A 22144-nucleotide genomic window follows, 5' to 3' on the forward strand; every position below is an offset into this window, starting at 1 on the left:
CTACACAAGGTACAAATAGGAGTTGTTTTCTGATCTCTTGTTTACACCTCTTAACAGGAATGCCTTTCTTCTCTCTCAGTTGGAATTGTTTATCTCAAAATTGCCAACAGACTTTAAAGATCCTCATCACACAGGAAAAAAAAGGAGTTGCTGAGGTGAAAGATAACCGTGCTCACTTTTAATTGCTGAAAAAACAACAACCAAGAAAATTAACTTAAAGATGGCAAGATTTATTTGTTTATTTTGTTTTGGCCCCTGGCTTCAGAGATTTCCCTCTGTGGTCTTTGGCTCTGCTTTCTACAGTGAGGCAGAAGGTCACGGCTAGGAGCACGTGGCAGAGCAAGGCTGCTCACTTGGTGACAGCTGGACAAAGAGGGCTGAGTGACACAGACTCCGAGGCCATGCCCCCAGGACTCACTTCCTTCTGCTAGATCCGCTGACGCCAGAGCCCTCAGAATCCAGTCACTTCCTCCAAGCTCCCCCTCTGGAGGTTGCCGTACCGGAGACTAAGCCTTGAACATACAAGCCTCTGGGAGACATCCCATATCCAACTATTGCAATATATCAGTTGTCTTGATGGACTCTTTCTGCCATATATAATTAGACCAGAATATCCCATTGTACTTCAGAAACAGAAATAACTATTTGTTAATACAAAATAAACGCAATAACAATAAAGTGCTTTGGGGCTGGAGAGATAGCTCCGTGTAAGAGCACTGGCTGTTCTTCCAGAGGACCCAGGTTCAATTTCCAGCACCCACACAGAGGCTCACAACCCCCGTAACTCCTGCTTCAGGAGATCCAGCACCCCCTTCTGGCCTCCACGGACACCAGCCATGCAAGTGGTATACAGACATAGGTTAGAATAAAATACTGACACACATACAATTAAGAAAACAATTTAAAAACCTACATCATAAAATGTTTGAAGAAGTGGTTTTAGTCTTGCATAGCTTGAAATTGAATGCTTAGTATGGAGAGAAGGTATCAATCCCTCAGTACACGTTTTCTTACTCCATAGTAATAGAAACTAGGTTTATTTTATAAAAAGACGGGCAAATGGATGTCTGTGAAGAAGAAAGAGACTGTGTCCCTTGAAAAGAATGACCGGTGGAGTTTCCCTTATTCAAAGTGCTTGGGGCCAAAAGTGCTCGGAATTTTGGATTATTTTCCTTTAGGTTTTTGAATATTTGCCTTTTTTTTGTAATTTTTCTTGAAGTCACTATATAGATGAGGATGACCTTGAACTTCTGGGCCTTCTGTCTCCATTTCCTGGACTGCAGGTGCTAGGAAGTGGAACAAGGGCTTTGTGAATGTTAGGCAAGAAGTCTACCAATGGAGCTATAACCCCAGCACCATTTCCACGTATATAATTATGATATGTTTTGTGACTGGGACACAAGTCTCAACACAAAATTCATTTATTTTTCAGATATACCTACCCTTAAAGCAATTTTATAGAGTGCTTATAATAATTTGGAGTATAAAATGGTATTTCATGATGTGGGATTTTCCAATTGTGGTGTCATTGCAGTGTTCAAATTATTTCCAGTTTTGGAACATTTCAGAGTTTGAGATTAGGGTTGCTCAACTTGGATATGTCATCTTCTGGAATTTTCCTTAAATGGCAATTGGTATGTAACTCTTGCCCCTTCTTAGTCCTCCCCCTTTCTGCTGCCTACAGTTCAGACACACTCACTGCCATCTTGGAACACTGAAACAGGGGCAGAAATGCCAAACGACATTCCTACCTTTGCAGCTTCATAAGAAAGACATGGTATCTTGTCTAAATGAACCCCTTTTGTGTCTGTATTTCCCCAAATGAAAAATAATTTTAATGCAACCAATTTCCTGGAATGGAAAATATTGAACCATCTGACATAAGAAATAAATTTGGTTAGCCAATACCCATGGGCTCACCTGCCTATCTCTCTCTTGTAGACTGACTCTGTTCCCATGATTATACTGAGAATCTCCTTAGAACATGACCCCACTTCTGGCTGAGGGACGATCTTAACGCTTGACTGGGATTATCAAAAGTTAGCTCTAAAAACTTGAAAGAAAGACTTGGAAAATGAGACATGAGTTTGAGATACTTTCTTTTGTATTTCCACCATGTTTTGGGAAACGTGAAAGAAACCAGGTAGAGAAGAGGAGAACCAGTTGATCACAGATAGAGAGAGAAGCAAATGTGTAAAGACAGGGAAAGGGCAGCCCTCAAGGCTCCCAGGGTTTGCGGTCCAATTGGCCCACAGCCCTTCTCCACTTATTCACCACTGCGTGTCTTGTTGCTGCTGTGTTCAAGCCTCCCGTCATCACAGAGGCTTCCTCATGGGTCAGAGATGTAACACTTCTCTGACAACTCAGCTGGCCCAGTGACGGACACATGTCCTAAGTTGGCACAATCTCATTGAAAATTTATGTTCCGCACCCAGGGGAGAAATCACTCTTTCTCTTGGCAGACGGGAGCATGTCAACATGTTCCAGTGAAACAGGTGGCCAACCTACAGGCTGTTGTTTGCCAACCCCTGTGTAAGCCAGTTGAATCTATTTTCTGCTACTTGTTGCCAAAGCTACCATATATAATCTATGGGGGACTTGCTGCATCTTGCCCTTGGCATCTCTAAAGAAGTCCAGTGTCTATAGATGACAAGCAAGTATTTAAGAAAAGGTCCAGCCTAGACTACTGCACACATGTGATAGCTGTGTGGTATGAGCTGGCTCATACCACTGTGCTGTGCTCTCCCCACAGGCCCTCTTTCTTACTTAAACTAGCCCTCACCATTCTTTCTGCATTTTTCTTTTGGAATGCTTCTTTGATGATTTTTACCTCCTATTTCTTTGGGTAACGTACTGATTAGCTTTTTTTTTTTTTTTTTTTAATATAATCTGTTTTTGATTCTCCTTTTAAAAGTAATTTTTGCATTTCTGTGCCAGAACTTTGACACTCCTTTTAAGAATTGGATAGATTGCCATTGTCCCTGATAACAAGCTCTTTTTCATTTCCTTCAGGCCTGCTGATCAGTAACACAATCTAGTGCTTGACACATGAGGTGTGACTGTAATGTTTCACAAAGATGCTAGCACAGATGCCAAAGCTCAGACAGCCAATGTGTTATGCCAAACACACTCACCACCAGGAGTTAAATTCCAGGAACACTGCTGTGTCTTCAAGCATCTTTGAAACTCCTCCAATATTCTCACTCTGCTTTAACAGCTAAATATTGATGGGGATATATCACATTGTCAACAGTCTCGGCTTGGGATGAAGTCCCACTATTTGCCAAAAACAAGTGGATCCCTTTAATATTTGTAATTACCGAGTATTTTTTCTCTTCCCTTTCATTCCTTCTTTCCTCCCACAGACATGAGGCACTTAGCTGGGAAGCTACTCTTTCAGCGGCTGTGAGATTAAAGTCTCCATCATTGAACAGGGAAAGAAATAAATAAGCAAGCTATGGTGTAGCGCCAATTTGCCCAGGCTTTTCCAGTCTGTGCATGCAAATATAACCCTCCTAGAAATGCCTGGTGCTACAGGCCTTGACATGCTTACACATCTGGGCACTTAGGCCTTTCACACGGAGTCCCTCAAGGACCACTTGACTTTCCACCTCAGCTCTCCCCTATTGCAATCTGTTGTTTTCAAGCCGCCAGAATGCCAGAGATCTGGAACTTTTTACTTTTTGTTTATTTTCAGAACTTTCATCTAACGGTGGAGGAAGACAGTGCTGTGCTACTTCAGGCTTCCCATATGATTTCCTCAAGATTCTAGAAGACATTTTAATAAGGTAGGAAACTCTGTAATAGGCAGCTTGACTTGTAGTGTCTCCAGTAGGGCTCGTGGTGGGAAATCTGTATTGTTTTCCAAAGTGACCTGCTCCAAAAAGCAAGGGTCTACGTGTCTCATTGAGCATGCAGAGCTAAAGGACAGCAAGGCCATGTGTCCTTCTCAAGCTCAGTGTCCTTCTTCATTTCTGTTGCTGTGATACAATATCCTGATGGCTTCTGTTGCTGATGGCTAGGTTGGTATTTTGTAAACTTGACACAAGCTAGAATTAGCTGGGAAGAAGAACCTCAGTTGAGAAAATGCCTCCATCAATCAGATTGGCCTTTAGGCAAGTTCACTGTACATTTTCTTAATCAATGATTGGTGTGTATGGGCCCAGTCCATGGAAGAGGGTGTGGAGGAGGCCAGTGCTATCCCTGGGCAGATGGTCTTGAGTGGACTAGGAAAGCAGACTGAACAATCCATGAGGAGCAAGATGGCACCCTTCCATGGCTTCTGCTTCAGTTCCTGCCTCCTGGTTCCTGCCCTGACTTCCTTCAGTGATAGAGTAGGACCTGAGAGTTGTATGACTAAATAAACCACTTCCTCCACATGTTCCTTTTGACTGAGAAGGAGCAACTTGTCAGGGAAAGGCTTAGTTTATCTCACAGTTCTAAGCTACAGTCCATCACTGCGGGGAGGTGGTTGGTGACGGCAGGAGGAGCCTGAGATGGTTGGTCACAGGCATCCACAGTCACGAGCAGAGAGGTGAACACGCACATATTCACTGACTTGCTTCCTTGTGCTCATCTGATTTTTTTCCACTCTGACAGTTCAGGGCTTCCTGAATGGTGCTGCCTCCAGAGGGCTGGGCCTTCCCACATCAACTAACTTAATTAAGCTAATCTCCCCCAGGCCAGTCTGCTGCAGACAGTCCCTCACTGGACGTTCTCCTCTCAGGTGGTCTGGCTTGTCAGATTCACAGGAGGAGCCACAACCCGAGCAGATGCCGCCAGTTACTTCCCTTTTCCTTTCCTTTCTTCTGGCCTTCCAGTAGTTTCTGAAAGAACATGCTCAACACTTTTGCATCACAGCAGCAAAAGACTCACGGGAGCAGAGTTAGACCTTGACTCTGCATCTCTCCGTGACCCAGCTCCGTGGATCTTTGTATACACCATACATGAGGACCGGGCATGCATGCCTCGGGGAATTTCATGCCTTTGGTTCCAGGTTCTGCCACTCATTAGCTGTGTGAGTACACTGGACATTTCTGAGTTTCAGTTTTCACAACTGTAACATGAAAATAGACTAAGTACTTCACACATACTGAAGAAAAGACATACGGCATAGCTACCCAACAAAAGGCCATCATTAGTAATACTATAATTTAAAAGATAAATTTCAAATATAAAGGGCTGGAGAGATGGCTCACTGGTTAAGAGCACTGGCTGCACTTCCGAAGGACCTGGGTTCAACTCCCAGCATCCACATGGCAGCTTACAATTGTCTGTAACTCCAGTTCCAGGGGGTCCAGTGCCTTCTTCTGGCCTCCACAAGCACCAGGCACGCACATGGCATGCAGATAGCAATGCAGGCAAAACACCCAAACACAGAAAATATTTTTTAATTCAAATATAAATCAGAAAAAAAGAAGAACTAAAATTTTAATTTACTGAAAGATTAATATCTAATAACCAAATAACATATTTCAGGTGCAAATGGAAGGTTCTTAATATGATGATTGATATGGATAAGCCCAAATAAACCATCTCAACTAACTCTAGTTGGTCAGATCCTATTCGAAAGTCCCTGTTCCTTTCTGGTTAGTATACTTGAGTGTGAGAAAGGGAAAAGTTATGTAACTCCTACACACAAGTGGGGATAATGTGACTCCCCGCTTTGTTCAAGGCCACACTTGGCTTTCTGGGTCCAACTGTAGGATATCTGGGCCCCTCATTCCCAAGTCCTTGATAATTGCCATCTTTCAAAATCCTCTCCCGGTTCCTTTGTCTAAAAGCTTAGGGTCCATCAAGGTGGCTCAGTGAGTAGAAGAGCTCCTTACCAAGCCTGAGAGCCTGAATTCAATCCCCAGGACCCACATGGCGGGATGGAGAAAACCAACTCCTCAGAGTTGTCCTCTGACCTGTGCACACAGCCACACACTGAGTCAATGCCATGTTTAAAATGCGTTCTCTAGAACTTAAGGGAGGTCCTGTAATCCATCTCTGGGAAGCAGACATCCTTGAAGTCCAACTGTAGCCCAGACTCAAACTTCATTTCCTGTTTGCTTAGACCCATTTAGTGGTAAGAGCTGCATACACAGGCAGGACAGTGCAAGGGAGCAAAGAAGTAGAAGGAAGTAGGAAACCAGAGAGAGACAGAGACAGAGAGACAGAGAGAGAGAGATAAAAAAGAAACAGAGAGAGAAAGATGATATCAGGAAGAAAAGAGCAAGATCAATACAGTTCTGCCTTCTATGATGTTGGTCTTTACTTGCCCTCTGGACTTTGTCCCTGCGGCTTCCTCCGCGTTTCATCAGCTCTAAGTATACAATAAGCTAAGTATTGGTTGGCAGGGAATTGCCCCTTGGTGGAACTTCGCTCTTCTCCCCACCGATGCTTGCTTTGCTGCACCGGCTGTTCTTTGATCAAGCTGGGATATGTGATGATTGGTAATGAAGTTTCAGGTCAATGACTACCTCTGGACTGCACAGAGTGCGCTGTGAGAGATGGCAGCTGCCGGACGGATCAGACACGCCTCCAAAGACGTGTCCACTCCAGCACTAGAGATGACTGGTCGGAGTGAAAAGTATCAAGCAGGTAAGGTACAAAGTTTATGGTGTGCTGGAAGGCCACCCGACTATTGCGTGGGCTCAGAGAACATCCACGGAGGAACCCCGTGAAGAATGAGTGGACTTAGTAAGGGGAGCATTACCAAGTGGACAAATCCAGCCTACTAAAGAACAGGGTGATAGATGCTTCTAGAATTTTCTTGCGCTTTTTATCACAGGTCCGTCTCTTAAACATTGCATATGTAGTCTCTGAAAACAGAACTTCATGACCAGCACTGCTCATAGGGATTGTGACGGTAGAATTGTGGCCTGGCATGTATTTTTGCTGGTATCTGCCCCAAAGAGAGACTTTCACTGAACAACGCTCTGGCAGTTTTAAAGAAAAGATTAAAGTAGCACGCTGCAAGTGAATTGTTCTGTCCAGTTCTGCATACAAAGCAGATGGCGGCTTAATGTTCCCTTCCTGGTATTGTTTGTCTTATAAATGCTAAAGAGGAGTTGAAAATGGAGGATTCCATTACATTAAAGGAAAATTTCTCCCCCTATAACATAATTCTCGACTAACCAGCATGCTCCACACTCCCTGAAGCGATGCTCTAAGAGCACACACATTCCAGAACAATTAGTCTTCTCCCAGTTGTTACTAAGAGCCCTAAAAGCCATGGAAATCAATACATACAGTAATTTATCACAGGCAGATTAACATTTTCTACTGATTTCCCCTGGAATAGGACTGTGTCTCAAGGAGCTTTCTTCTTTTAAAAGACAACTAGGCAACAGAGTCTTGGAAAGCTTTGGCAGCAGTTCTCACAAAAAATAACAAAAAATAACAAAAATAACAAATACATTTCAGACTCTCACTGAAATGTACACGAGATCGCACTTACCTAACTGTGCCCACAGGGCATCTCTGTGCCCGGAAGCAGACCCTCTGTCCCTTGTCAAGAAACTGAGGACTAATGCCACTTTGCAAGTTTTGGGTGTCTGGAGGGCTCCTTCTCTCTCTCCTGTCTGAAAACCACTGTCAACTGGCCATCCAAGCTTGGATGTTTGTAAAAATGCCCTGGGAACTCCATTACCAGCAGGTTCTGGTCTGAACTGAGGCCAACAGGTCCCAGCTGTTACTCGCTGTAGGAGTTTGGACTTGTTCTTTTCCCTGATAAGAGCAGGGAATTGCATGGGCAAAGGCCACTTGATATCTTTAAAGTCCTGACTGGATGCCTGGAGCTGTGTCTCCATCACTTCTGAGTGAATTTTGAAAGTTAAATCATGAAAATACATCGTGTTTTAAGGGGAAAGGATGCTTCAAGAACTGAAGGAGTCAGAGCTCTTCAACAATCATCCTTAATTATTTCTGTGTATGTTAGAGGCAGGGTAGGGATGGGATCATAGTGGGGAGAAAGAAAACAGCAGAGGTTCATCTATTTTTCCTATATTTTTAATTCCATGCTATGGAGTTCAAAGCATAGGAAATATAAATTACAGTAGCAAAACTAATACGGAAATAGTCTGTTTTATAAAGGCAGATATTGAAAGCATTCCACTGAGTCCCTTTATTTTTGTCAGGGAAGTTTTACTCCAAGTGATGCCACACACGAGGGATATAGCTGTTCAGCGTTTCCCAACAGAACATTATCTGTCATTGTTCTTTGTGTTCAAAGATACTTCTGGCATTGATGTTCCTATTCCTGTTCAGGAGTCTGGCAGAGAGCCCTAAGATGTGACCTAATTTCTAAGTAGCTTGTCCTTCTGGGGAGCTAGGATTCTTAAAACTTGCTATGTTTTATGATTTAAACCTATAGAATCCTAGACTGTGGGGAAATAATTGGAAAGGCAAAAGAGATTTCCACTTGGATTACTTTGTTACTAGATGATGTTTTTCTTTTGAGGATAATAGCCTCTGCCTATTATTTGAAGAATGGAGCAGAAACCAACACATTAGCTTTGCTTTCTCAGAAAGGGCTCTTGAGAGCTTAGAAGTGGAAAATCATTAGGTGATTTCTTGCTGGCTCCAGGACACATCTTGTATATTTATAGTCCAGCTGCCCTGAAAGGAGGGGGATGTTTATGTATGGGCCTGTCTAATCGTTCCTTCCACCCTGAGTGGTTCTTGACGATCAAATAATAACACTGCATTATGCTTAGAAGGGAAGGGCGCTTCATAGCAAAGGCATCTACTAATCTCTTACTCGATGATCGTATGTTGATCAAATGACAGATGTGTTTGGCTCTCCTGATGTAGGAGTGCTAACTAGAATGTGGAGTCACTGTGGAGCCATGAAGAATCACAGGACAAGCTGCTGTCATTTTGGCAGATGAAGGGGAGGTACCAGAAAAAAAAAAAAAAAAGATCTAAACCATCATAAGAAGAAAGGAAATGGAAATAAAAAGTGGCAGTCTTCAATTCTGGCTCAGATCTAGATATAACACATTTCAGTTTGCCAGGGCCTTTGAGCCCTGACTTGCTGTCTCCATGTTCTGTTGTCTAGCTCTCTGTGTGTTAAATGTATACTTTGCTTAGTGTAAACCAGCCCCGTGTTACTGAAACTAAAGTGTATACAGCTCATATAGCAAAGATAGAGTTAAGCATGGACACTCTTTGACACCATACACATTGCCTTTATGTTGCTCAGACTTTTATGGCTCCAAAAAGGTATCTTTTTTTTTAAGATTTTTTAAAAAAATTTATTATGTATACACCATATCTCATTGTGCACCAGAGCTCATTTTATATGGCCGTGAGCCACCATGTGGTTGCTGGGAATTGAACTCAGGACTTTTCGGAAGAGCAGTCAGTGCTCTCAACCTCTGAGCCATCTCTCCAGCCTCCCAAAAGATATCTTATTTCTTTGTCAATCATTTGGTGGGAATGGTCCTCAAAGAGAATGTTGCCTGATTTCTTTTTCAAATCTTGCTATATGGCATTTGATCCTGATAGAGGAAGATGCTGGAGATGGTGTCATGATCTAATATCCAGGGGTTTTAGACACGAGACATGCAGTGTACCCTTCCATCCCCTCACTCAGCGCTCTTAGCCACAGGCTGACATCTGCCTGTCAGGATGCGGCCTGTCCAGCAGAGCCCCCTCTGTCCAGATCAGGCTGCTGAAAACAGCAAGCACGGGGAAGCGGCCAACGACAACTAGGATTTCTAACTTGTCTCCCAAGCTCTAGATCCTGGGAATCTAGGGAAGTGCTAGGCAGCAGACTTCCTCTCGTTTCTTCCCACACCCACGTGACACACTTCCTCCGTGACCAGAGTTCTATATGAAAAACCATCCTGCCTAGATGAGCCCGTGACACTGTCTCTCACCCTTGGAGGCAATATAGAAAGGACAGCGGTGCCTGTCGACAGAGTGGGCTTTACCTCGCTATGTCTGCAACCTGCCTCTACGCACTCTCCCCTAGGGTTTTCTCTGCACGGACTCTTTTTCTTTTAAATGTGAGGCAGTGTCTCACTGTCTAGTCTGGGTTGGCCTCAGACTCACCAGGCACAGGCTGGCCTTAAAATCGTAATTCTTCTGCCTCAGCCCGAGTCCTAGAATGGAGATGTATGACACCATAAGCAGCAGATTTGAAATTTTATACAGTTTGGGGCAAATTAGAATATTTTAGAGGCAAAAATGAATGGGTACCCATAAACAATGCCAGTAAGCACGAACAAGGTGGCCCCACCGACACTGGGGTCTGCTGGTTAGGGGTCCCCTGGTCAACATGCTGTTTTTTCCAGGTGGTCTCCGTGTTGAGTTAGAACCAAGGCATGCTTGCACGGGCCCACGTGTAGAGGGGTGCACACGGCATACATGGAGACACAGACAAATGCGCCCACGGAGAGTTGGCAATACATTTGCGCTTAACCATGACTTGTGTTCTAATTAATTTACAGACTTAGGGTTGTGCAAGGAGGGAAATTCTAAATGGTGGCATCTTAGGACATCAAGGAATCGTCTGGGTTGGGCTGGTTGTCAGCTTCAGTGAATTAATCATCATGACTTGAAGCACTGTATTGAAGGGATTGCCAGGCTGGGTTTAGCTTTGCAAGAAAGAGAGTGGCCGCTGATTAGTCATGCCTGAGCAGCTGGGGAGCATGGTGAACTCCAAGACTGGGCTACTTCCTTTTCCAGTGCAACAAGGTCTTCTGCACTGTCCTTGACAGCTGGATTCTTCCCCCCTGTGGAAATTAGAGTAATTGTGAATTTACTGTTTTTCAAGAATGCTCATTGCATTGTTGAACACCTCTTGTATGTGTTGAATCACAAATTTATCTCATAATAACCGCTAGCGCTTGCTTGCTCTAATCTTCCTGTTTGGAGATGTGTAGATCAAGTTTATGTCATACGCCACAGCAAATGTCTTCAACATCAGAAGATAGCCATCATGTAAATTCTCCTTGGTAAAAGCAACATTTCTTTCAAGAATTTCTTAGATATTGTTGTTTGGGGCTTTGAACCATTATAGGTGTTATGTAACTTTCCCCTTGCTTGCACTCAAGTATGATAAAGGGATGGGGAATTTCAAATAGGATCTGACCAACTAGAGTTAGTTGAGATGGTTTATTTGGGCTTATCCATATCAATCATCATATTAAGAACCTTCCATTTGCACCTGAAATATGTTATTTGGTTATTAGATGTTAATCTTTCAGTAAATTAAAATTTTAGTTCTTCTTTTTTTTCTGATTTATATTTGAATTAAAAAATATTTTCTGTGTTTGGGTGTTTTGCCTGCATTGCTATCTGCATGCCATGTGCGTGCCTGGTGCTTGTGGAGGCCAGAAGAAGGCACTGGACCCCCTGGAACTGGAGTTACAGACAATTGTAAGCCACCATGTGGATGCTGGGAGTTGAACCCAGGTCCTTCGGAAGTGCAGCCAGTGCTCTTAACCAGTGAGCCATCTCTCCAGCCCTTTATATTTGAAATTTATCTTTTAAATTATAGTATTACTAATGATGGCCTTTTGTTGGGTAGCTATGCCGTATGTCTTTTCTTCAGTATGTGTGAAGTACTTAGTCTATTTCCATGTTGCAGTTGTGAAAACTGAAACTCAGAAATGTCCAGTGTACTCACACAGCTAATGAGTGGCAGAACCTGGAACCAAAGGCATGAAATTCCCTGAGGCATGCATGCCCGGTCCTTATGTATGGTGTATACAAAGATATGCATGTAGACATTAAAAACACACTCATGGATAATTGGAAATACCTTTGTACTTAACTTCAATTCCTTATTATGCTTATCTAGTCTCTTTGGCTTTTATAAGCTCAGCAAGAAGATTTTGAATATCAAATCTGTCACAGGAAAAAAAAAGAGAGAATGGGGAGATAGAGAGACTTTATTTTATTTTATTTTTTTGGATTGTGATAAAGTTCAGGTTTTCATTAAAGATTTTTAAATGAATAAAGTCTGCTTGACCAGTCCCTAGTAAATTCTTTAAGATTTATTCATTTGCTGGGCATGGGGCCACACACCTGTAACCCCAGCACTAGGAGAGGCAGAGGCAGGTGGATCTCTCTGAGTTCGAGGCCAGCCTGGTCTACAAAGCCAGTCCAGGACAGCCAAGGCTACACAGAAACAAAAATAAAAACAAGATATTTATTCATTTTGTGTGTATGTGAGTGCTTTGCCTTCATGTATGTATCTGTATCATGTATGTACCTAGTACCCTCTAAAATCAGAAGAGCGCATCAAATACTCTGGAGCTGACCTAGAGATGGCCGTGAGCCACTGTGTGGGTGCTGGACATAGAACTGGAGACCTCTGCAAGAGCAGCCAGTGCTCTTAACTGCTGAGCCCTAGCTCCAGCCTCATCCCGTCCTCACTCCACCTCTGTAAATTCTTATTGGCTCCTCTTTTAAGGTTGTGTACTAGTTTCTTGTTTAACTGTCCCATCTGGAATTCTGCTAGGGGTTAACGGTGAAGGTGGCTGTGACTTCTAGAATGCACATTCGTGGCACATTTGTCTCTGCCCCTTGTCTGACCGGGACCCACTTGCCATGACATCCCTTAGAATGCGCACAGTGGTGTCTGTCTGTTCAGTTCTCCGGGATGGCTGTGGGTGGGGAAGCTAAATGCTTTCATACTGTAGCCTTCACTATTCTCTGCTTTTCCTTTAATAATGTAATTTCTCCCATTTCCAGTTTGTAGGCAACAAGCAGAGCCTCTCTCTTAATGGAGGAACTAATGGAATAGATGTACTGAAGAAAGTTTCCAGTAATTTCTGCTAAGTGAATTCTGAGTGAACTCTTAAGGCGACAGTAACATCGGAATAGTGGCTCTGCTTCCCCCACCTGTACCACAAACCAGCAAAGTGCATTTACTCTGCATTAATATTATCAGTGCTGGAAAATCTCTCCATCAATCAAAATCTGACTGCTTCTAAACCAGTATATCTTTAACCATTTTAAAAATTGATGCTCTGAGCCGGACAAAAACAGACAACATCAATGTGTCAATCGTGTATTAGGCCGATTGGAGCCTGCAGAAATTGAAATACATGTCTAGCAACATGTCTGAGTTAAGAAGACAGCGAGGGAGGCCTCCAGTCTGCTGTTTTCATAATTCTGCGTATGAGGGACAGGGAGTGCCCTTCCTAAGCCGGGACTTCATTCTAAGTCCACACTAAGTGGCCCCTCTTTTTCTAGTCTCCAAAGGCAAGCTCCCTCCTTCCTTCTAACTTCCTGTCAGAAGGCCCTTAAGGGCTTTGAACCCCTAGCATGGGTGTCCAACTTTTTGACACTGACACACCATCTTGTCCTTTACAAAGTTCAGGCAGAAACACAAAGCCAAAACTAAACAAAATGGAACCCACAAGAAAAAAAATCATTAAAAAAAACCCTAAAAGTGTTTATGCTTTTGTGTTGGGCCTCATTCATAGCCTTCGCAGCACTGGCCAGGTGGTAGGCTGCAGGAGACTGCCCAGCCAAGGGCTTTGGGGTGGTCATGAATATTCATCAGTTTCTGGCAGCCGGAAGCAGCTGACAGGATGGGCCAAAGCTCTCCACAGTTCTTGTTTTGCGGAACTTCGCTACTGCAGACATCCTACCCTCCCTGTTGCCGGGTGGCAGGGCTCTCACTGACCAAGCGCTTGGACCTTCCTGACTTAGGGTCTAGAACCTGCAAGTCAAGGGGCCTCAAATCTCGTTTCCACCAACCAGCGAGCGAGAGGCAAATTCTACCCAGACGGTCAGGCATCTCTTCTCCCTGAGTTTGTCCATTAAAACAAGAAATGTATCTGCGTGCATAATCGGAGGCCTCCTCTCCTCAGGTGACACCTCCAGCCTTGAGGTTCTCTCTTCTCTGTGATTACAACTGCTCCGCACATGTTCTTTCTTTTTATTTTAGGTCACGGAACTCTGTTGTCTCCATCCCCGCCCCACACCCCGTCTCTTATTTAATATAGCACAGTAATTAAAAGTCAGACATTTGAATTCAGAGTTCTGCTTGCCCGCTTTGGGAGCTCTGCGAGCGTGGCACAATTACCCTCTTTGTTTCTTCATCCGCTCTACCACCACCACACAGATTTGGTCTGAAACGGAAATGGGGCTCCACAGAAATGCTTAACTCTGCCCTGAAGGCTGCAAAGCACTTACTACAGCCTTGGGGATTGAACCCAAGGCCTAGGCACGGGCCAAGCCAGCGGTCTACTACCAACCTACGCTCTCAGCTACCTTCTGATTAATTCATCTTTTGACTGGACAAACCTGACCCCACACAGGAGAGTGTCACAGTGGAAATCAGCTGGAGGTGATCACATACTGAAGGTGGAGTCGTGTCAGAAGCCAATGGGCCAATGAATGGCATCCACCAAATCAAGGAGAAAGGCTGGATCCAGAGAGAGGCAGAGGAGGGCCAGCGTGGAGCTGGGATGCAGTTGCAGTGAGGAAGCGTGGGACCCAAGGCCTTAGGGGACAGATCTCAGTACCAAGATGAGCTTTTCAATTTGCTTCCATTCGCTTTGAGGCGCATCCAAGATCCCAGTCTGTACTCTGATTCTGGAAACACTGAGAACCTCAGGCTGGTTCTGAAAACAAGAACACGTTGCTTGCTTGAGCCCTAAGCTTTGCTCCCTTCCCTTCCTGCTTTCACCTCCGCTATGCCCTGATCTGGCATGTTAACTGTCACCATGACCTCAGGCCTTCTAAGTGCTCAGCTGGCCTTACCTTTACTTTCCTGTCTCCCCTGACACTGTCCACGCACATCTCCCCACTGCACACTCCAACCCCTGGATGGCCACTGGTGTCCAGGTCTATCTCTTTACAGCTTCCTAAGCAAGCTTGCTGCACAGGAGCACACCATGGACTTCCTGACCAGCTGAGATGTGTTTCTTTTGCAGTTAGCTTGGGACAATGACCAAACACTATTCTGTTTTTAACAGCTAAACTTAATTTTTATTCGCTCCACAGAAAACACTAGAGAAATGTTGAGCCAAAAGTAAATGCTGACTTTCTACAAATGGTATAAGGAGTTTTGCTGCTGTTGCTGTTTAATGTGTGACGCTGGGCAGTTACTGAAAATCGATCTGTTTTTATTTAAGGAACTTCACGTGCAATCCCTTCACTGTTCATCAAGGTCAGGATGTGGGTCCTCTAAGCTGAGGCTCAGAATTTCTCAAGACAGCCCTTGTCGGAAGAACACATGCCTGTTCTTGCTGCCCTAAGTACCAACAGTTCTTTCCTCCCCACCTGAATCGTGGCCATGCTGATGACAACTCCAAGGTCCATCCGAGGTTGTGCGGATCTAAGTTCTCTAGGATTTCCTTTAGGCTTTGGCTTGTTTGGTTTTTGTGGAGACCATCTATCTGAGTGGTTCTCACTGGCAGGCACTCCATCTCTCCAGACGTGAGTGAGTTCAGACCACAGTCATCCCTAAGCCACCGTCATTCTCTAATCCATGGGACACACTGAAACTTAGGGTGGAATACATGTCTTCCTTCCGGTGTTAGCTGCCTTACAGGTCCTTCCCACAGACCTAAGAAATAGTCCTGTGGTTGAAGAAAATCAACAGTTACTACACGAGGGCTTCCCAACAACAATGTGAGACTATAGGCAGGCCTCTTGGGACAGCCTTCAACACAGTGAACCAAATTCTCAACAGCAGAACAGTGACAATCTGTTCTGGGATCTAATGCCGCTGGTTTAAGGGACCTAAGGAGAGGTCCGGTGTCATTCTCATTCTCTCTTGTCCCAATTCTAGGACGTGCAAAGCTCTGACACTGAGATGCAGGAAGGGGCTGACTAGACCCCTAATTTCTCTTGCAGGAAACCTGACCAATTGGCATGGTTTTTGCTGTGATTGTTGTTGTTCATATTTTTAAAAATTATTCTTCTTTGTTACCTCTGTGTGGTCTGCCCTGCCTTAACTAATGATACACGTACTATATTCCTTCCGCTTTGCTGCCCCTTGATCGATTGCTTAAGTCTCCAGGCATCACTTCCCCCCTTCCTACTTTGAAGCAAACTGTTACTCTCCGGAGTCACTTCTGTGCTCTTGTAAAACTGTTTCTCTGTGCATAGATGGAGCTCAGCACTGGTTGGGGAAAGCAATCAAGAGGGTGAGGCAAAAGAGAAGAACGACAGTTTAAGAATGGGACATCCAGGCAGAGAGGTCCAGGAGGCAGTTGACTATACAGAAGGAAAACTCAGGAGGAAAGCCAGAGTGGGAAGGCGGCAGAGGTCTGTCAGCATCAAGGGCAGTGGGAAAAGTACGGGGAGCAAGAGAAGAAAAGAAAGGAAGGTGAGAGAATGGCTCTCAGATCATCACTGAAAAGAAGGCAGCTGAGCCCCTTCAGGTCAAACAGCTTCGCAGCGTCCTCCCAGGACAGCCATTTCACCTGAAATCTGAGGACAATGGCAGCACTGGTTTGTTGATCAACATTTGTACATGCAAAATTTAATTTAGGGAAACCAGGACATTGTACAATCGAAGCTGTTTCTGTACACTGAAAAATACCTTTGAGGGTGGATTTTCTTGCCTTTGTCGTTGAGAAAACTTGCTTGCAAAACATTTAGCTTTGATCATGTTAAAGGAAACTGCAAGTTAGAAAACTCATTTATAAGTCTACCTTGGCTTTTCTCAAACTGGAATCTTCTGAATTACAGCAACCTAAAGGAGAAAGAAGTTACAAGAATATCAGGTTTGCTGTGGGGCTTGGTTCTCTTTTTATATCTATACTCATTCTGCTGACTTTCTTTGCAAATATGTCCCCCCTTTACGGGTAATTCTTATGTTTTCTGAATGGCTGTTTGTTGCCACTATTCAAATAGCACTTCTGCAACCCGCTGGGTTGAGAAGTAATTGGTCTGTATTTCAGGCTGTCAGAAGATCACAGAGATGTTTTCAATCCTGGCTCTACCTGAAACCCGCAGTCTTTTGAGTCAGAGACCCAGTGTGCCCAGTCTCTCATTTAGAAATGTGCAATGGAATCAATGTGAGAGGGAATGACTCCCTCTCCACCCCCCAAAACCAAGGAACTCCCACAGATACAGGCATTATCAACGCTTAAGTTCTCAAACAAAATCCCAGTGCAGCTCACAGTGCTGGCGTACTGTGGATCGGGGTTGGAAGAGCACACGCCCTGATTGCAAACCATGCCTTTGGATAGGAGAGTCATCAAATAACTTACCTCTCTCTTAAAAAAATCTTTCAGAAAATTTAAGAATCGATTACATCTGCTCTAAGTCTTGGGAACTCATTATAAAAATGCTATACCATCAGGCAACACACAGCATATACGTGGGAAGAAGAGTGGAGTTGGCAGCCTGTTCTGGGTCTCGGGCAGCACTCCAGGGTGACACCTGTTTGCAGTGCTGGGCAGCATTTTCTCATTCTGATCAACACGTCCTTGTGACCTGCCGACTGAATGCCCTGCTTAGGTTTACCTTCCTGCCATCTCTGAGGCTCTGCTTTTCTCAGAGAAATAGTCGTAACCAACATTTTGCTCGTTGCTTCATTCCCAAATGGCAATTAGTGACCAGCTGAAATCACATCTTCCATTTCCACAGACGCCACAAAATGATCATTATCATTTTCGTTTTATAGATGAGGAAAGTGAGTTCGGGAGCACTTCTATTGCTGAAGGTCTAGACAGTGAGTGTTAAAGTTGGAGCTGAAGCCCAGACTGCTGGCCCCGCCCCCCCCCCCCCCCCCCCGAGCTCATGCCCTCTTCATGAGAACTTGTCTCTTCTCAGTCTTCCTTCCGCCATTTTCAGTACTTCCTCCTTAGGGTCTCCTTTGAACTTGGAACTTTCTACTTCCTGAGCCAACCCCCCAGGGACCGAGAAGTTCATCTCAAGTTTATTCAACTGTAAAGCCAAGCAAGGGAAAATGCTCTGGGTCCAGACTTCCAATTCCGTTTATCTTGGAGTTTTGCTTCTCAGTTTCTGGCCTCATCAGTGGTGACCCAGATCACAGTGGTAACTCCTGGCTGTTTGTCTGGACTCTTGTCTTTGCTGTGACTGTACTCGCCGGGCTGGATAATGCTACTTGCCCGGCTTCTGAGTCTCTGGCTCTCCGAACATGAAGGAGGTGTAGAAAGGATGACGTGCTTTCCGGAGGGCACGCATGGCCTTGGCAATTAGATGCTGAGTTTCACCGTGAGAGGCTGTGTAACTTTCTCTGGGAAGAGACTCCATCCATTTACCCCAGACAGGGCACCAACAGAACAAACAAATGATCACACTCAAGCCCAGCTTAATGAAGCCCTGGCTTTATTGGGGTTACTTAAAGAGCATGAGTGACTCAAAGGCAACCACACCAGCAAAAGCCCGCCCCAGCACAGGTAACTCGTGAAGGCCACAGCCCTGCTCAACTGGCCAGCAGCTTAGGGCTGGGGCTGGGAGGGAATCTTCTTTCTAGCAATTGCTTATTACTTCTATAACATTAGGGAAGGGTCTTGTTAATTTTGAAAATGCTGGGCATTTTCCTGAACCTTTTAGATTCATTCCTAAGCCCTCTGAGCCCGGTAACTCCATCTCTTCCCTTTGGGAATGAATGTCTCAATCTGGAGGAACAGCAAGAGGACCCAGAGTTATGAAGCACAGTAAGTCAGCAGCTAACACTTGGTAAGTGGCTGCAGTGAACAGAGCCCTGGGTCAGGGGGCAGGCATGGAGTTTCTGAGCTGTGGTTGCACAGTCTACACATTTTCTTTGCTTCCTTACCTCTCCACAATCCCACCTATTTTCAGAGCTCCTGTATCCGTGCTTAAATGTCTGTTTATGTTCTCTCCCTTGAGACAACCTTAACAAGTTCCCTGTCCGTCTATGTGCACAGTCAGCATGGCTCACTCTGTGCTCCTCCTCTAGGAAAAGCTTCGAGAATTTATCCCATACTGAAAAGTACCTTCTGCTGTCCTAACTAAGCTGCTAGCATTTCACTCAGTAGGCTGACATGGACTTTGATCACACAGGGAACCATGTGGTTAACTTTGAGGAGCAGGCTTTTAATTTTTTTTTCTTTTAATTTCAAATACAGTGCCCAACTTAAAGTATGTCTTCTAAGCAATTGTGACCACAACATTCTCCATTCTCCCAACGTTTGCAGGAGCCTGAGAGACAGCATTTCTCTGGTTCCCAAGTCTGATCTTCCTTGGTCTGATCCATGAGATAAATCCATGCTGGGAATAAATCCAAGAGCCAGTTTACTGGACCAGTTTCTCGAGAGGTGAAATTTTATTACATTCTATTGAGCCAGTTTTATGTTCTCTTTCTCTCCTTCCCTCCCTCCCTCCTTCTCTCCTCCTTCCATCTTTCCTTTCCTCCCTTCCTCAGCTTTCTCATTCTATTTTTTTTTAATTTTTAGTTTTTTTTTTTGTTGTTTGTAATTTTTCTGCCTTTGCTTTTTTAACCCTGGATACCTTTTAACCCTGTCATTTTCTTGTGACCAAGAGGAAAGAACCCTTCTGTGACTGCAAGCCTGAGACAGTCTGCTCGCCACTTGAGCTGCATTTGTCAGTGTCTTAGTGAATCTGCCAGTCCCTTCAGAGTCTCACCTTGCCTTGTCTCCAAGAATGAGGTCGACAGACAGCGAAGGGAGAACAAATGAGGCAACTTTAATTCACCACACAAGAGAATGATAGAAAAATATGAAGTCTGAACTTGCTAGTGACACTGGGGTGCCAACCCGGAGTGTTACAGCGCTGGGCTCTAGGCGACAGCAGGGTGCCAAGGGTGCAGGCGGAGACAGCAGGGCATCTGGCGAGCCTGCTCGGAGCATTAGGTCCAGCAAGTCTTCCTCTAGTAGACGACAGTGATTCTCCCACTGTGTTGGGAGGGTATTGAAATCACTTCAGTACTTCAGGTACCATTTCTGGAAACCAGAGTTCACGGAATACATTTCCGAGACAAATTCTTGTTTGTTGTGCTTTTTAACACCTATTTTTTGTATTTTATTTTTATGAGTATGGATGTTTTGCCTGCATGTATGCCTGTGTTCCCAGTGGCTACCAGTGCTCATGAAGGGCAGGACAGAGCTTCAAATCCCCATGGGACTGGATTTACAGGTGACTGTGAGCTGCTCTCTGGGTGCTGGGAATCGAATCTAGAACCTCCGGAAGAGTAGCAGGGCTCTGAACTGCTCAGCCAACTCTCCAGTCCCCACAATGCTTTTCTATTTTTTTTCTTTTTTCAGGATCCCTTGGCTTAGGTTCTATTATATAACCTTAAGACCTTTGTCATAGCCATTAAATTAACTTACCAGGAAGCTGGGGAGATGTAGCTTATGGAGTAGTAGTGCTTGGTTCACAAGCGTGAGAACCCCGCTTTGAATCCCCAGCGCCCATATAAAAGGCTGGGCATGACTGTACGTGCCTGTAATCTCAGCGCGAGGAGATGAAGACAAGTGGGTCCCGGGGGCTCTCTGGGCAGGCAGCCTAGCAGAAAAGGTGAGTTTTCAATTTCGTGAGGACCTTGTCTCAAGGAGAGCAATAAAGAAAGACTCTTGACATCCTCCTCCGGCCTCCACACGCACAGGCATAGGCTCACAAGCACGGACCACACACGCGCCCGCCCACCTGCAGTAATAACATCATCTGACGACATCAACACCACAAAGACAAAAGCCAGTAGGAAAGGCCTGGCAGGGTGGGCGTTGATTAGCATTTCCCAAGATATGGGTCACTTTTAGAATGAGAGAGGCAAAAGATTCCAACCTGCAAGGGCTCGCCTTAAGCTCTGCGATTAAACAGTTCATGTCTTCAGGAAATCCTTAAAACAGACCAGATTCACTCAGTCTCCTTCCCCATGCATATGTCAGCAGCAAGGACCCCTGGGAGATAATCTCACCTAAGCTAAGCTGCCTGGAAGGGGCTCAGGCCAGCAATGACATTTTCCAGCCTGTTGAGTACCTTCAGGCTGTGCTGTGCCCTCCAGGTTTCCAGCTCTCACAAGATGTCACCCGCACCAGGTTGGGTTTTGGTGATGCGGCTGTCATGGAGTCATGTCTGCACTTATCAGACACCCCTCACCCATATTTCTGCCAATAACCGCAATAAACTCACTGCTTCACCAAGCTGGACCGTGATAGCATCTAAACTATTTGGTGTGAGTAGATATCTGTTCACATCTCCCCAGGAGTAGTGTTACACAACAGAGGGAGGGGATCACATGAACAGAACCTTTAAAAATGTTTAGTAATGCAGAAAACTTGAGCTGTTTCTTGGAAATATAACAGAGAAGGGCCACAGTTGATTTACAGGAGTCTTACATCTACATGAAAACTCCGCAGAATTGGAAGGGGTCTCTTAGGGACTTTAAATAGTGAAGAACATTTGTCTCTACTGAACAAGATGTGGACACTCTCAGATGGCTCCTCCCAAAACTTCTTTCAATGTTGGTTGAAGCAAAATGGAGAAATACTGAAGCAACAATGTGCAAATGAATAAGAATGCAGTTCTGTACTGACTTTGAAGTTGGCCTTGTGGTCTTTGAGTTAGAGGCCTTGATCTCAGGCCTGGAAAAATATTATGCAGGTATGTTTCTGAGAAAAGTTTCAAGTTTTCTCATTAGTAGGCATTTTAAAGGGTCGGTTCTAAGTGCTTTGGTTTCTTATCTCCGGTGAGACAAAGCAGGCCATTTGATGACTTGACTGGCAAAATAGAATAGAAGGTAACTTTAATTTTAATTTTGAAATTAGCTTAAAATCCAGCCATAACTTCATGATGCTTTTCTTGAATTTAGTTGGAAACATTTATCCCATTGTTCAAGGGAGAGAGAGCTGGATGTTTGTGCAAAGACTTAGCTACAGGTTGATAATGTCCCCAAATGGAAACACCTAAAGGTCCAATGTTAGGAATATTGTTAATAGAGGCGCATAAATGCAATAGAATTCTTAGGGCTGCTACAAAGCATGTTGTAGAAAAGTACTTAATGATGAAACCGGATGACGAGATTTTGCACAATAGTATAATAATAGACAGCATTATTTTTTAACCCTCTGTGTATCCCGGAGCTCTGAGAAGCTGAACAAAAGTAAACATTTACTCAAGTCTTCTGTCTACTTCCTTCTCCTGTCTCTGGCTACTGTTAGCAGGTAAGAGAAGGCACATAGCTATTCTACCCAGGATAGTCTTTGCTCTTGCTAGTTTGCCAATAGAG

At 44.5% G+C, this 22144-nt stretch overlaps 1 long non-coding RNA gene across 1 annotated transcript; it reads right to left on the reverse strand.

Annotated features, from left to right (window-relative positions):
• Positions 1–209: 209 nt before the first annotated feature.
• Positions 210–7648, reverse strand: LOC129692525 (uncharacterized). Its single transcript, XR_008722711.1, has 2 exons — positions 7445–7648; positions 210–5056 (listed from the first exon to the last, which is right to left on the reverse strand). It is a non-coding gene; the product is annotated as an uncharacterized LOC129692525 (long non-coding RNA).
• Between the last annotated feature and the right edge of the window lie 14496 nt (positions 7649–22144).

Source organism: Psammomys obesus, unplaced genomic scaffold, assembly GCF_907164565.1.
Source record: "Psammomys obesus unplaced genomic scaffold, mPsaObe1.curated_primary_1811, whole genome shotgun sequence".
NCBI lineage: Eukaryota > Metazoa > Chordata > Mammalia > Rodentia > Muridae > Psammomys > Psammomys obesus.